Source organism: Piliocolobus tephrosceles, chromosome 7, assembly GCF_002776525.5.
Source record: "Piliocolobus tephrosceles isolate RC106 chromosome 7, ASM277652v3, whole genome shotgun sequence".
Lineage (NCBI taxonomy): Eukaryota > Metazoa > Chordata > Mammalia > Primates > Cercopithecidae > Piliocolobus > Piliocolobus tephrosceles.
This window is the reverse complement of record NC_045440.1, coordinates 58,566,719-58,581,002: the sequence shown is the minus strand read 5'-3', so window position 1 is coordinate 58,581,002 and position 14,284 is coordinate 58,566,719. Positions and strand designations below refer to the sequence as shown.

Here is a 14,284-nt window from a genome sequence, read left to right as displayed (position 1 = left end):
AAAAAAAAATAAAGTTATGTAGTTTTATAATATTCTAATTCTATTAATTTTCTAATAAAGAATTTAAAATATTAAAAAAGTATTTTTAGCATTTTATATACACGTTTTGATCATTGCCTATTTGAACAATAATGAAAGTCTTAAATTTCTAGTCATCTTATATTTTGTTTCACATTGCTGCTTCTTCTTTCTGAAGAACTTTGCCAAGACTGCTCTCAGAGAATTTTTGCATGATTAACTGTGTGAGGCTGAGTGTGTGTGATAATATCTTTATTTTACCCTCACATTTAGATAGTAGCTTAGTTCTTTGCCTTGAATCCTTTGAAATTATTACAACCGTGTTTTCTTCCAGTTAGTGTTGCAGTTGTGAAATCTGATGTTCCTTTGAAGTGACCTCTTATTCCCCCCAAGAAACATTTAGAATTATCTATGTCACTGATTTTCTAAATATTACTCCAATGTGTCTAGTAGCTGATGTTTCTCATTGATCCTGTTCGAGTCTGGTACATTTGAAGTATACATTTCTTAGATATCTGAACCCAACTTGTTAATGCTTTTCTTCTGGAGTTCCCATCAGATATCTATCAATGTGTCCACTCCTCTCCTCCCGTCTTCTGATGTTTCCCTCATGTTTCAAGTCACTTAATCCTTCCATGTTGCCTGCCCTGAGAGTTCCTCAACTGTACCCTCCAGGGAAGTAAAATATTATTATTTTTTTGTACATTCTGCTGCTCAATGCATCATTTGCATTATTTACTTCAACAGTTACATTTTCACACTTAATATCCCCAGTTGAATGCCCTGTTTTTTGTGCACTTGCCTCTTGTTTCTAGTGTCCTTTCTTACATCCCCAAAGATATTTATTTATGTTTACTTGAAACTCTTGTTATATCTGGTAAATTCATTCTGTAACTCCTGCTAGGTTGCTTAGTTTCCTGCCCTTTACAATACTGGTGCTTCTCAAATATTGTCATTTGTTTCCCTTTGAGTTTTATTCCTCTTGGAATTCTTTGTTACTCCTGGCTCACAATATGGGTCTGGGAGAAGGAAAACACTCTGAAGTCGCAGCTTGTTCTCTTCCATAGGAGGTTTAGCTTTGGTGCCTCAGGACAGTGGAACCTCTGGTCTTGCAATCAGAGCCCCACAAATACTCATTTTCTTCCCTGGGCTCTGCTCCAGACAAACCTCACTAACTCTCCCATGTGCCCCTCTTCACCATGATGCTATTCTCTGAGACTCTTAATTGACAATGTGTGTATGGAGAGATGGAGAGAGTAGAGGATTCCCAGACGTGACCAGACCTCATGCGTCTCTTGCTTTTGTAGTTTTGTTCTGGGCCAGCTCCAGTGCCTCCTCAAGTGTTTCTCATGAGTGTTCTGTGATATTCAGAATACTTAACCTCTTCACTTCTGTGGCTTTTCCAGGGTGGGTTCAGGGGAAGAAGCCAGCAGTGTGTGCAAGCTTACCATCTTTTCTGTAACTAGAAATCCTTATTGACAGTAGGAGGAAATTCCTGAGATAACATCTATTATTTATTTATGATTGAGAGTAATGAAAGCAGGACTTTAGCACTAGTGAAATCAGGAGATACAGGTGCAATTTTCAGCACTACATCTTATTGTCTCTGTGTCCCTGTACCTTTAACTTCTCTAAGTTTCAGTTTGGTCATTTGCGAGTTGGGAAAAGAAAATTGACACACTGCTTTACTCATCAGATACTGTGTATCAGGCACTAATATGAGGCCCGCACTACTTCATAAGACTTCTTGGAGAAGCAAAGGAGATAATAAGTAAAAAAGCTAAGAATATCAAAGTACACTATACTGAAGAGGGAAAACTGCACAAGTTTAAGGACTTGGACTCTGTAGTGAGAAAGATGTGAGTTCAAATCTTGTTTTTGTCACTTTGCTCTGTTATTTTGAGAATGTTATATAATTTCTCTGAGCATTAGTTTGATGAGTTGTAAAATAGAAATAACATCTACATCAAAAGATCTCTGTGGGTTGAAAAGAGGCAATCTGGTGGAGCACTCAGTGGTTACTCAATGCCTGACATCGATTCTGCATTCGATAAACATTAGCTATTATTAGTGAATATATTTTCTCCTTCCAGGAATGGCAACATTCTGGTAGCTTTAATCACTTCTCAAAGGAAATTAAAGGAACATTGACCTTAGATAATTTAATGTTGCAGAATCTAAATCTAGCCGGTCCATTATTAAATATTGAAGAATTATGATCACACTTTTGCCTTAAGAGCATGTCTTAAATTGTTGAGTAATCAATATTGTGGTCTTTGAAGCAAAAGCTAACACTTGTGAATCACTGTTCAGAAACTTAGTCTTGGGTAGCACTGCAGTGTTTTGAAAAGAAAATGTTTTCAATAATAACAATTCAAAACTTGAGAAAAATGTGTATGGATTAGACTAGCTACATAGGGTGAAGAGAAGGGTAAGGGTGAAAATGAAGAAGGATAGAGGCTACAGATGGAAGATCAAGAATGCCAGAAGACATGAGTCCCCAGTGATTCCAATATGGATCATGACTGAAGCTGTGGAAATGGGGAGTTTTATTCTAGAATAGTGTTAATCTCTGTTGTCCATACTGTTGTTAGTAGTGGCAATAGCCATTAAACAGTTGAAATATGGTTAGAGTGGTTGAGCTGGTTAAATTTTATTTATTTTTAATTGATTTCCATTGAAATTGAAATAGCCACATGTGGTTAATGGCTACTGTATTGCACGATGCAGTGCTAGGAAAGGAAATTGGCAGAAATTATGTCAAATTAAAAGTGGGTAATGAAGGAGCGAGAAAAACAGGTCTCCACAAAGACCCTCAAGGGAAGACTTTAGGGAGCTAAGGGTCTACGGATATTCTCTGATTCCTTCAGGGGTCTTTAGACAACCATCTGTCACCACCACATTCAAGACCCTCTGCCTTCTGTAACCTTGTCATCACCTTGCAATGCTTGTTAACGTTTTCCCTTGTAATAACTATGGCCCTATGCTCAGAGCCCAGGGGAGTAGCACACCATATGGCATGGAGTTCTCCCAAGGCCGGGAGAGAGACGTTGATGCCAGAGCACAGAGATCAGTATTCGTAGCATCAAAGAGTCTCCTTTTGTACACACAGCACATACCACCCAGTACATGGCATGCAAAGGGCAAAAAGCTGCCTCGTGATGCAGCAACCTGATCTCCGTGGACTGAGTCATAGATAGCTAGAGCCTGTAATTTGCTAAAAAGAAACTTTAGCTCCATTTCTTGTGTGTTTGGGCAAGATGTATATTTAGATATGGGCAATATTTGTGTGTGTGTGGTAAAAAACAGATAGTACAGCACTGTAATAGCATATTTAAAGAAAGGGAAAGAGATACTTTCTCTTTTAGAAGTAAAAAATTTGAAGATGACCTCATGCTTGTTTTGGCTTGTGTCTTCTCAGCCTTTCCCAGGATGTCTAGAGCTGTTCTGAGGCTTATGCCCTGAGCTTCCCAAGTGTACCCAGCATGTAGAGTATTCTTGCAGGAGCATTCTCTAACTCACCTGAGCATGGGACAGGGTGCCTGGGCTCCCTTTAGGCCACCATTATTGAAGCCATGTGATGAAGAGGTCTTTTTTAAGCATCAGATATGTAGTGCGTTAGAGCTCTCCTGGGACAATTCTGACTGTACCAGAGAAATCAGAAAATGAGGGTTAGAGAGAGATTGATATGTGGATGGAGAACCTTCCTTGCAGGTCACAGGGAGAACCCCAAAGACAAGAACAATTAGCAGATGGCCTTTTCTGGGTCTAAGTAGGAGAGGGAAGAGGGGATGCTTCCATTGCTAAGGTGCATTGCATTGTGCCAACAGCTTTCAGCAGCTGGAAAATTTCCGTGGCTTCAGAGAGACATAATGTGTCTTTTGTGGTTATGATAAAAAGCATTTCCCCCCATCTAGTGAGTGATGCTTGGTTATTTACAACGTATTATGAAGCTGCATATCACAATTTATAGGAATATAAAAAGTTGCTATTCAATGTATTGTTGGTCTAAGTCCTAAATTAATACAAAGTTCACAAAGAAAAAAATAATCTCACGAGGAAAAAATTCTCTTTTCACTATTGAACCAAGATAGTATATTTAGACCTGTGACCTTCATCATTATTTATGTACAGTCTGGGGCAGACTTCTATGTTATACAAAATATTGGCAGGAATAAAAAATAGACAATGATTTCAAATAAAATGTATTTTTCTTCACCAAATGAATTTTAGGGATGATTACACATCCAAGTCTAGCTACCCTACATACACACAAACACGTACAATTGGCATGACAGGAACTTGGTGCAGAGCATTTGAGTTTTTCCTCCACTGTATGATACTTTGGTGGCTCCTCTAGTTAAAACTTGATTGACTCCTGTTTTGTAAGTGTTTGATTTTCTTTTGCTGTTATGGCTGCTATAACATAAATGCATCCAATCTATCCGTTTGCTCAAAAACCCTTTATTAGGAATCTATATTCACTCAAGGTCCAGGTAAGCAGATAAGTAATTGAGTATTAATTCTGCATAAAGTAGAAATTGCTACTGTGACACACTCTTAGGCACTGTGCATCTCATCCTTCAAATGCCTAACAAAAAAATAAATGCTCCCAAAATAGTAAATTACAGTTTACTCTTGTTCTTTTGTGATGTTATAAATAACATCTTAAGAGATAACCCAAGCACAATACAAAACTTTTAAACTGTGACCTTTTGATGTGGACTGCTACTCCACAGAGTATACTTTATAAAAGCACAGATTTTAGATCTGCACAGCTGCAGGCAAAGATTTACTTTTCAGTGGTTTTCTCCCTCGGCTTAAAAAAAGTTCCCCCTCTTCCAGGACATCCTCCTTTATCTCCTGTGGCTCCATTATCTCCTGTGAGAGCATATTGCTATGATTCCTTTATTGCTCATTGAGTGTATACGAATGCGACATCCTTAGTATTATTGCAAACGGGTATTAACTCTTGCACTGATGGCTCAGCTTCCCCATGTGTGTGAGTGTTCTCTGCCAACCGAGTTGAATGCCCTTTCAGGACAGATAACACTAACCCCAGCTGCCATCACACCGCTCTGGGACAGTGCAATGGGAGCCAGGCATCATGGTGGAGTCCTCCACATGCACATGACTCTCATGTACCCCTCATACCGGCCCTGGGGAGGATCGAGGGGTAGCTGCTACTGAAGGCGGCTGTGCAGCCTGCAACAATTTGCTTCAGGAAAGTGTTTGAATTGAACAATCTGTTCTTTCTTTTTAAAGGGCAGTTTTCAGAACATTTGGTTTATTTTTGGTTTGTCATGAAGACACAATGTATTTTCCTGGAAGAAATTCCTCTGTTTCTAATCAAAATCTGCTTCTGACTACCAGACTTGCCTGTCCATTCAAGACCCCACAACCATTGTTTTCAGCTAGGTTCCCCTGTGTTCCCACCAAGAAAACTAAATCATCACTTCTACATGGTTTTTCCTACTGACCGACACAGAACCAACACAACTGAATACACTGGATTGTCCCCAGCTGTTGAAAAAGGGATCGTCTTAAAAATGTTTTTGCTTTTAGGTTGTATGCCCCTCCCTCCCTCCCTCCTTCCCTCCCTCCCTCCCTTCCTTCTTTCCTTCCTTCCTTCCTTTTGCTTTCTTTCTTTCTGTTTAGAAACAGAAACTAAAACAGAGGCTAGATCAATTCTTTCTTAACTGTTAAAAAGAGAAAGGCACCCTCAGGGAATGAGATTCAAGCAACAGCTTCACACTCCCGAGTCTATTAGCACTCAGACACGCCATCAAAACTCCTCTTCAGAAGCTCTTTAGGGAGGCAGAAAAGGAGGGTGAAACAAAATAGGGGAGTTTTTCAAATGCCAGCATTTGAAAAGAAAAGTGAGAGTGAAAAAGAGAGCTGCTGGCAGAAGGCATGTGTGTGTGTATGTGTTGTGTATGTGCATATGTGTACCTGTGTGTGCTTGCTGGGAGTTTGGGGGAATGGGGCTGAGAGTAGGAAAACACAGTGACATAAATCAGGCTTGTGCTGAGTTCCCTGCTTTTTTATTGGTTTGTTCCCTGTGGTGCTTTCACTAAAACTGCTTCCTCTTTCACTGCGCTCATTTTGTTCCCAGTCCAGGAGGTCTTAGGATATTGGGAAGATGCCAAACATCTGGGGTTTGTGAGGAAGAGGGAGGAATCTCCATGCTTGACTAACTTAATCTTCATGTGTCCAAGGGGAGGCTCAGCATCATGCGACCCGAGGGGTCTGTAGTCTGTCTGCTTGGCAGACACCTGTTGAGCGCTATAGAATCATGCAGGATGCTCCAGCTGTGTAATCAAGAGATAGGTAAGAGGCAGCCAAGTTTATAACATTTGCACAACAACTAGGGTTACAATAATTATGCCATAACCAAGTATGTAATTTTTTTGAGACAGGGCAACTCTACTATTTTAATCTTTCATATGTAATTACCCTATGCATTATTATTAAATCTCTCACTTTCAGAGCGTTTACCCTGTGCCAGGCCCTGAGATGAGTACTTTACATATATTAGCTCTTCTAATCCTCACAATAATTCAATAGGTAATTAATATGTTGTCATTTATTTTATGTGAATAAGAAAATGGATTCAGAGAAGCTATGTTGTTTACTCAGTATTGCCTAATGAGAAAATAGTATTCCTAATAGTTAATCTACATTTTTCTGATTTAAGACTCCTGGATAAAGATTATTTTTGACATTTCAATTGATTATTGCAAATGTTAATGCAAATAATGTAACCAATAATGAAGCACTGGGATCTCCTGTTTCTGTTCCCTGATGAAATGAATAGAACCAATTAAAATACTGGTTTTAATTTTCTACACTTTCTTTCTTTTCCTATGTGTTCTCTTCAGTAGTTAAAAAAAGAGTTTTTTATCAAAGACAAATTTTTAAATCAATAAATTTAAGACTCCATACTTGCTACAAATAGGTAGGAAAAAGTTAGGCATTAGGTTACAATTTATTAACCATGGCTGTGAAAATGTTTCTTGGGCCAAGCACATTTCTTTCTTCTAAATTCTAAGAGGTTGAGCATAATTTCTATGAATTACTTAGTATTTTTACGTATGTCATTCAGTTATCTATTTCTATGTAAGAAACTGCTCCAAAACTTAATAGCTTAAAACAATACTGTTTTATTTTATCTCACAGGTTATGTGGGTCAAAAATTCAGAAATAGCTCAGCTGAATGGCTCAAGTAGTATCAACTGTAATCATCGGGTTTTTAGCTAATGTTTGGGATGGTTGAGAGAAGCACTGTCCAATGATGTAAACATATATATAGAGAGAGAAAGAGTAATTTTAAATTTTCTAAGAGCCAAATACAAAAATTGTAAGTGGAATTATTTTAATAGCCTATTTTGTTTAATACAATATATCTAAAATATTATTTATACATAATATAAAATTTTCAATGAGATTTTAAAACGTATTTTTAGAAATCTAATATGTGGCCGGGCATGGTGGCTCACACCTGTAATCCCAGCACTTTGGGAGACCGAGGAGGGCGGATCACTTGAGGTCCGGAGTTCAAGACCAGCCTGACCAACACGGAGAAACCCCTTCTCCACTAAAAATACAAAATTGGCCAGGTGCCAAAATTGGCACATGCCTGTAATCCCAGCTACTTGGGAGGTTGAGGCAGGAGAATCACTTGAACCTGGAAGGCAGAGGTTGTAGTGAGCTGAGATGGTGCCATTGCACTCCAACCTGGGCAACAAGAGCAAAACTCCATTTCAAAGAAAGAAAAAAAAAGAAAAAGAAAAAAAAAAAAAAAAAAGAAATCCAGTATCTATTTTACTCTTATAGCACATCTCAATTTAAATTACTCACATTTTGAGTGCTCTGTAGTCACATGTGGCCGAAGGCTATTGGATAGCACAAGTTGCTGAGGCTCCAAGATATCCTCACTCTCATACTTGCCACCCTGCTGGAGCTGGCTGGAAGGTTGGGCTCAACTAAGCCCCTGTCCTCTTCCAAGTATTTTTAGTTTCTATGTGGTCTCTCACATAGGAATAGTCAGCCTTCTTCCAAGACAGTTCAGGGCCCCAAGCGACTGAGCTGAAAGCTGCCAATCCTTTTAAAGGGTAAGTCCTGAACTGGTATGGCATCATTTCCTCTGTAATATCTTCAACAAAACAGTCACAGGTCAGCCTAGATTCAAGGGGATGAAAAACTGATCCGTTCCTCAATGGAAGGATGGTCAAAGATGTGTTGCTATCTTTAAAATGCCAGAAAAACATATTAGTTTATGTCAAAATAGGATACAGGCTGAATATCCCTTATCCTAAATGCTTGGGACCAGAAGTGTTTCAGATTTCAGATGTTTTTTCAGATTTTGAAATATTTGCATTATACTTACCAGTTAAACATCCTTAATCTGAAAATCCAAAATCTGACCTGTTTCATTGAGCATTTACTTTGAGTATCAAGTACACACTGAAAATATTATGGATTTTGGATCATTTAGGATTTCAGATTTTCAAATGAGAGCTGCTCAGCCTGTACAATAAAGTTGCACATTTTGAAGTCCATTTATATAGATTATAAACTACTGAGATACAGTATATAATGAAAGTGAAAGTAATCAGGAATGGGAAACCAAACACCGTATGTTTTCACTCATAAGTGAGAGCTAAGCTATGAGGATGCAAAGGCATATGAATGATACAAGACTGGGGGAAAGGGTGGGAGGCGGGTGAGGGATAAAAGACTACACACTGGGTACAGTGTACACTACTCGGGTGATGGGTGCACCAAAATCTCAGTAATCACCACTAAAAAATTTACTCATGTATTCAAATACCACCTCTTCCCCAAAAGCCTGTGGAAATAGTTTCTTTTTTAAAAAGAAAAGAAAACCAGTATACATTGCACATAGGAAAACTAAATGTTATTTGTAAAACTGTTAAAAAAAGAAGGTGAAACAATATGTGTAAATTTGGCAGATGCTGGAATATTCTAGTAATACATGAATCATTTATGGATGATAAATATATGTGCATTTACAACCTAAATATCTATAATTGATATAGTTTATTTTATATTAGATTCTTAGTGAACAACACATCTAATACCAAATTATTAACATTGTTCTTACAATAAAATTTTAAAAAATTATTTTTCTGCCATATTTCCTAATGCTACCAACATATATAATGGTGAAAATTTCCTATTTTATTCTATTTGGGCTTTTTTTAGAAACTGTTTTGCAATGGAGTTCCTGCCAGTGACTTTAAACCTTGTTTGGATAACTATTTAGCAAACCGGAGACTTCTACTTGTTTGCAAATAATCTGCTTGAAATATCAAAGAGGGGACCACAGCAATTATGAAACTAACAGAATCTTAGGGATTTGTTTTTAATATTTTTCCCCAGATATTTGGATAGGTCAGATGGAAATCTCACATATTGAAATCACTTATTTATAAGTGCTAACTACACAAAATGAAATCAAAGCACAGTGAATAAGGAATTCAAGGAACTGTTGTCCTGAGGTAGTAATATCTTGAGATTCTGAAATATATTATTTCTGTCACTAAGCTAGAGAATGGTAATTGAGCTAGACTAATTTCACATTGCTGTGGAAAGTCTCTGACTGTTCTCTTAAAGGCTGTGGTCTTTGTGACTAGTCACAGGTCTCACTTAAACTCACTGTTTTTGACAATAACCAGTCTCTTATTTTTGGACTTGTCCACATTGTGCCAAGTGGAGCTGAGATTAGAGAGTTTATCAGTTGGAGTAGATATCCATAATGGACCACCACTAACAAACACAATTATGTTAACTGGAACTTAATTCCCAGCTGTAACAGTCAGGAAGAATTTACCAAATCTATCAATCTTCAAATTCGATGTTGTGCCTGAAAATATGTGGTAATTAAAAATGTTATCACTGAGACTAGAAAGAAGACACTATGTTTTCATTGAAGGTCTTAACTGACTCATGCAGAAGATGCCTGTTAGTTTATTCTGCATGATTTTGTAATTTCAATTCTACGTGGAACTGCAGAGTCTTATGTACTAGTATTGATGTGAGAGTTTGGAAGGGCAGAATGATCAATACATTTGCTATTGACCAGGCACTTGGAGAATTTACTGTCTCAGAACTTCTGAATGGAATTAGAACTCCTCTCTGTGGTCTACACTCGATAAACAAGGCATCCAGTTAAAATTAATCTGGTAAATTCAGACTCAACACACAGATAAGATGGAATAATCACCATATTAAAAATCACTTAGCTTTCATTCATATAACTTATTTAGTTACTATCTCACTATATTCCTTCTTTCGGTTTTATACTTAATGTCAAGAACACTCTATGGAGAGAAAGTGATCTAATATTTATTTAAAACATTTTAAAAGCCACTTAAGAAAATCCATTACTACTTGCTTGCTTCTTTATAAGGCAGTTCACCTTTATGTTCCTATTTACTGCTCTCAGCAAACCCAGGAGATGAATACTATTATTAATGCCATTTCACAGATGGCGAAATTGAGTCCTAAGGTGATTAAGTCACTTGCCCACTATCCTGCAGCTAATAAATGGCATATAAGGGATGTGAGCCCGGGTTTACCAGGCTGTAAAGGTCTAGTTCTCAACCACTCTGCAACAGTAGCTGGAGTATCAGTAGGAGTCACAGTAGGAGCAAATAGCTAACATTTACTGAGTACTCATTGTATGCCAGCCCCAACCTTTTTCCCAGACAGCTAGCTCAGAGCCATCCTAAACCAAACCATGCAGAGATCTGTGCCAGCCTGGAATAGCAGTGCCCAATGGCCAACAGCGTCTCCCAGCACCTAGCAGGTTCTGAGGCCTGTGCATCCCTCTGTGGAAAGTCACTCCAGCACTCCAGAGGAGAGACTTCCAGTAATTTCCAACTGTGAGGCACCTGAGTGATTTCTGAGCCATCAGTGAGTCACAGCTATGCATTCTTCACCGTCTGGAGCTCAGCTATGATGGCCATGAGGAGAGCTTCCCTGGGTGCTTCATGTCAGCCCTGAGAATCATGCCTGCTCCTTCCATCTGTGGCACCTAGGTTCCTTAGTATTCCCTTTAATTCCCAACAGACAACTCCCCATAAGCAAATCTTCTGTTAATAATTCCTTATATTATACTTTGTGGTTGTAAACACAGTATGTGTTCTGTCTTCCAACTGGGCCCTAACTTATATATTATTTTCATAAAAGCTCCATAAACAAAAACAATCACGAGCTCCTTTTAACAAGTGAAGCAACAGAAGTGCAGAGCAGTGAACACGGTTTTTTCAAGTCTGCTAGCTCTGAGAGCTAACAGGTCTGGCTCTCCTTTATCCCCCTTGTCTTACAAAGGTTGGAGGCCCTCTGAGTTCCATTCCCAGTTAATACTCAGTCTAGTCAACTTCCTGGTTCTTTAGACTCCAACTAGCACTGAATTTGTTTTCAGTTAAGAACTGAATTGTTTCTCCTATCTCCCAAAAGGTCATATTTTGAAGCCATTCTCTCAATGTGACTGTATTTGGAGATAGTGAAGAAATTAATGTTAAGTGAGATAATGAAAGAATAATCAATCATGTTAAAAGTGATTGACGAGAATCTTAACGTGATAGGACTAGTGTCCTTACAAGAAGAGGAAGAGTCTATCTCTTTCCACAAAAACGGTCATGTGAGGACAAGTGAGCAAGTGATGGTTTGCAGGCCAAGGAGGTAGGTCTCACCAGGAACTGATGATGCTAAAACCTTGATCTTGGACTTCCAGCCTCCAGAAATTTAAGAAAATAAATTTATGTTGTTTAAGACACTTAGTCTGTGGTGTTTGGTTATGGCAGCCCAAGCAGACTAAGTCACAGCCCAAAGCCGGTAAATCCAAAATCCACAACTCTAGCTTTAGTTGTTTACCACACCTCTCCATGTAGTTTTCAAATTTTAATCTTGCCTCCCCAAATTGTCCTCCTCATTAATTCTCCATCATGATTAAGGGCCTCATTGACTGTGGAGTCACTTGAGCCACTGACCTTGGGATCTCCTACTTCTTTAGTGCCCCACAGCCTTCATTGTTATGACAATTCTAACTACCAGAGAGTCTAATTCATTTCCTCCTTCATTTTTTATACCACTTGCTTATTTCAGGATTTAATTATATTTCATTTGTACCTTTGCAGAAGGCAAAGTGATCTTATTGTCTCTTAGTGCTCCTTCTCTCCATCCCTTTTTACTTCATGCCATAAATCCTGATCTGATTATGCTGCTCCACAAGGCTTTGACAGCCCCTTGCTCACAGCAGTCTTTTCCAAAGTCGGTCTCACAGAAGATACTCCCAAGAGACAGTCTCATAAAAACCATTTTGTGGTTTGACTCACAACACCCATTAATATAGTAAAGGCTCATAAAAGATCTGCAGAATGTCTTTTATTTAACTTTATTTAGTCCAGCATTTTTCAAATTCAGGAACTATCCATTCTCTCTGTCCCATTTTTCCCTCTTTGCACATGTTTGGCTGGATGTGCTGACATATTAGATAAAATAAAATCTCTTAATCTTGGTGTGGCAGAGTCTGGTTGTCACCCTGTAGTGAATACTGCTGCTGTCCGGCACACATCTCCTTAGATCTTACTGTTTCTGTGGGACTGAGCTCAGCCTCCATCCTTTGGGGGCAGCCTGAGCCTCAGGCTTAAGGATGACAGTGAAGCAGGAAACCCCAGCTGTCTTATTTCAGGTCAGGATTTCCCTTAGAGCTCATTTTCCTTCCAGAGCTTCCCCCATGGTTCATGCTGACACTGCAATCCTGGGATCGTTGCCTGTGGTTATACAAGGCTAGCTTCTTTCTCTTTCCTGTCTTGTTGAGATAATTAATAAACCATGTGCATACAAATCTTTGTCTTGGGCAAGCATCTGAGAAACCCAGCATGAGACAGTACACCAACATTCTTTCAAAGCCTATGTTATTGCATAGCAGTAATGTGGTTCAGAGACAGCAGTAACTCTATTCTTCCTACCACAGTGATTGACTTAGGAGAAAGGAAGTTTATGCCAATTAATGCATAGAGCTACCCTAAAGTAATCCAGAATTGGGATTAGTTCTGGACTGGACATGTGTTCCACTCAGACCATTGACAAATGAGGAGGGGATTTGCTGTACAAGTGTATAAAGTTACATAAAAATTGAACCCAAAGGCATTTATTGTGAAATAATCATTCTTCTAGCTCTGATGCATCTCAGATGGAATGTTAGTTAATGGTAAATTGAGACTATTTGCAGTGACAGAGTTCTGTAGAAAGGCTATCTGAGTAAAAATAAATAGCAAACAGCAATGTGAATCAGACCATTTTTGAAAAAGAAACAATGTGAAGGTAGTTCTAGTTTATTGGGAATTACATATTTTCATTTAGAAAAAACCTAAATGAGCAGTTTATAGTCACAGAAGCAGAGGAATCTGTTTCACTAAGCTTCATGATAACCTGGTACCAATTTTGCTGAAATATTTCAAACCCTCCTACATCAATGTTTCTCAATGTGTGAACCCTAAACCAATAGCGTCAGCATCACCTGGGAACCTATTAAGAGTTCGAACTGTTGAGTTGCATCAGTAAACCCACTGAAGTAAAATCTTTGTGTCCTGGGGGCAGGGACGGGCCTGGCAATGTGGGTTCTAACAAGCCATTTGTTGATTTCACTACATGCCAACGTTTGAGAAGCTCTGTCCTACATGAGGACTCACACTTTAACTTTCCAGTCTTTCCCTTATTCCATTAACACCATTCTCATTATGTCTCCTATTTATACTGTTTTTCATGTAAAATGGCCTCACTCTGATTCAAACTCTGATTCAAAACTCTGATTCAAAATATAGTGTATTATGAAAGGAATCAACCAACACTCTGATTCAAAATATAGTGTATTATGAAAGGAATCAATTCAATTTCATAGTATCATAGATTTTTACCTCAGAAATAACTTGTTTCTCATTGCTACCATAGCAAATAATATCTCAGCAGCTAGAGTTTTCTTAATATTTCACAAGTTTGTGTTTATGTTTCATGTGCTGCTTTCTCAAAGGGAGAGGTTTTACATATATATACATATATAATGACTATGGTGATGAATCAACATGTAGATTCTTTTGAACAAAACATTGCATGCTTTTTATTTTATATAAACAAATTTCACGCCTTTTTAAACCTGTAGTTGGTTAAAAATGACCCCATAATCTGGTCTAGTTATTAAAAGCTTTCAAATTGATTCACACTTACATCTATCCCC

The 14,284-nt window shown here is 38.3% G+C and overlaps 1 long non-coding RNA gene across 1 annotated transcript; it reads right to left on the bottom strand.

Annotated features, from left to right (window-relative positions):
* Positions 1–5,702: 5,702 nt before the first annotated feature.
* On the bottom strand, positions 5,703–8,080 carry LOC111549239. The gene is made up of 2 exons (XR_002733654.1): positions 7,879–8,080; positions 5,703–6,329 (listed from the first exon to the last, which is right to left on the bottom strand). It is a non-coding gene; the product is annotated as an uncharacterized LOC111549239 (long non-coding RNA).
* Between the last annotated feature and the right edge of the window lie 6,204 nt (positions 8,081–14,284).